Raw genomic sequence first — 2500 nt, forward strand, 5'->3', positions numbered from 1 at the left:
TCTCCCCCGGTGTTATCTGTGATGTTAAAAGAATACGCTTCTAGGCACACCTCAACGCAGGGCGCCTAGCGTGTTCGACACGTGCGCGGTCGCCACGGCGACCGTATATGGAAAGAATGTATAAAAGAGGACGCACACGCGCCCATCGTCGAAACGGTGTGCGCAGCGTCGTGTTGGAATTTATCCCTCAAGCTCCGGGCGTTGATCGTATCTAGTGCGAATCATGCGTGTGTGTGCGCATGTAATTGCCAGCCGAGTTTTAATATGTTTACAATAACGTATTGAATAAAAATTGAGAAGTTGCGTTTAGATGAATGTTCAATTTTCAAATTGTCACAACATCGATTCCCGCCCGCGGGGTCGTGTTCGTTGCAGTTTTATGTCCCTCACAGTGGTCGAGCATCGTTGTACATCACCTCGTTGCGAGATCGTGACGGGACGGCCGCTCGTAGACCGGTCAAAGTTAGTCTATCGATATGAAGCGCGAACGTCGCGTCGCGTGCAAATTCGACGCGTTACGTTCACGCGTGTCGAGAAGGCGCGCGCGCAAGCGCGCGCCCCTCGACGCCGCCGAGCCAGCGGCTCGCCGAAGCCGCGTGACCGCGGTGTAGGCGTGTCGTTTGCGTAAGCAGCTCCCTGGTTGATCCTGCCAGTAGTTATATGCTTGTCTCAAAGATTAAGCCATGCATGTCTCAGTGCAAGCCGTATTAAGGCGATACCGCGAATGGCTCAATATATCAGTTTTGGTTCCTTAGATCTTACTCAGTTACTTGGATAACTGTGGTAATTCTAGAGCTAATACATGCAATCAGAACTCTGACCAGTGATGGGATGAGTGCTTTTATTAGATCAAAACCAATCGGCGGAGGGCCATGCGTCCGAAGTCGTTAATTTTGATGAATCTGGATAACTTTTGCCGATCGCACGGTCCAGTACCGGCGACGCATCTTTCAAATGTCTGCCTTATCAACTTTCGATGGTAGTTTCTGCGACTACCATGGTTGTCACGGGTAACGGGGAATCAGGGTTCGATTCCGGAGAGGGAGCCTGAGAAACGGCTACCACATCCAAGGAAGGCAGCAGGCGCGCAAATTACCCACTCCCGGCACGGGGAGGTAGTGACGAAAAATAACGATACGGGACTCTTACGAGGCCTCGTAATCGGAATGAGTACACTTTAAATATTTTAACGAGGAACAATTGGAGGGCAAGTCTGGTGCCAGCAGCCGCGGTAATTCCAGCTCCAATAGCGTATACTAAAATTGTTGCGGTTAAAAAGCTCGTAGTTGCATTTGTGCGCCGCGCTGTCGGTGCACCGCATCCGCGGTGATACTGACACGTCTGCGGAGCATATCGTCGGTGAGCCGGCGGTAAAACGCCGGTTCAATATCAAAATCCTATCGCGGTGCTCTTCGGTGAGTGTCGAGGTGGGCCGACAATTTTACTTTGAACAAATTAGAGTGCTCAAAGCGGGCTCAAAATGCCGCTTGAATATTTCGTGCATGGAATAATAGAATATGATCTCGGTTCTATTTTGTTGGTTTTCAGAACTCCGAGGTAATGATTAATAGGGATAACTGGGGGCATTCGTATTGCGACGTTAGAGGTGAAATTCTTGGATCGTCGCAAGACGAACATCAGCGAAAGCATTTGCCAAAGGTGTTTTCATCAATCAAGAACGAAAGTTAGAGGTTCGAAGGCGATTAGATACCGCCCTAGTTCTAACCGTAAATATGTCATCTAGCGATCCGCCGACGTTACTACAATGGCTCGGCGGGCAGCTTCCGGGAAACCAAAGATTTTGGACTCCGGGGGGAGTATGGTTGCAAAGCTGAAACTTAAAGGAATTGACGGAAGGGCACCACCAGGAGTGGAGCCTGCGGCTTAATTTGACTCAACACGGGAAATCTCACCAGGCCCGGACACCGGAAGGATTGACAGATTAACAGCTCTTTCTTGATTCGGTGGGTGGTGGTGCATGGCCGTTCTTAGTTGGTGGAGCGATTTGTCTGGTTAATTCCGGTAACGAACGAGACTCTAGCCTGCTAAATAGGCGTCGTCATTCAAGGTGTGCGCGACTCTCGGGGAGCGCAACTCACTGGCGACGTATTAAAATTCTTCTTAGAGGGACCGGCGGCTTCGAGCCGCACGAGATTGAGCAATAACAGGTCTGTGATGCCCTTAGATGTCCTGGGCCGCACGCGCGCTACACTGAAGGAATCAACATGTTCTCCCTGGCCTAGAGGCCCGGGCAACCCGTTGAAACTCCTTCGTGCTGGGGATTGGGGTTTGCAATTATCCCCCATAAACGAGGAATTCCTAGTAAGCGCGAGTCATAAGCTCGCGTTGATTACGTCCCTGCCCTTTGTACACACCGCCCGTCGCTACTACCGATTGAATGATTTAGTGAGGTCTTCGGACCGACACGCGGTGGCCTCACGGCCGTCGGCGTTGCTGGGAAGTTGACCAAACTTGATCATTTAGAGGAAGTAAAAGTCGT

General features: G+C 50.8%; 1 non-coding gene across 1 annotated transcript in view; it reads left to right on the forward strand.

Moving 5' to 3' along the window:
- The first annotated feature begins 633 nt into the window (after positions 1-633).
- Positions 634-2500, forward strand: part of LOC123719551 — a 1906-nt gene continuing 39 nt past the window's right edge. Inside the window, exon 1 of the ribosomal RNA XR_006755618.1 lies at positions 634-2500. This exon is cut by the window's right edge and continues 39 nt beyond it. This is a non-coding gene — a ribosomal RNA (small subunit ribosomal RNA).

This window comes from Pieris brassicae, unplaced genomic scaffold (genome assembly GCF_905147105.1).
Source record: "Pieris brassicae unplaced genomic scaffold, ilPieBrab1.1, whole genome shotgun sequence".
NCBI lineage: Eukaryota > Metazoa > Arthropoda > Insecta > Lepidoptera > Pieridae > Pieris > Pieris brassicae.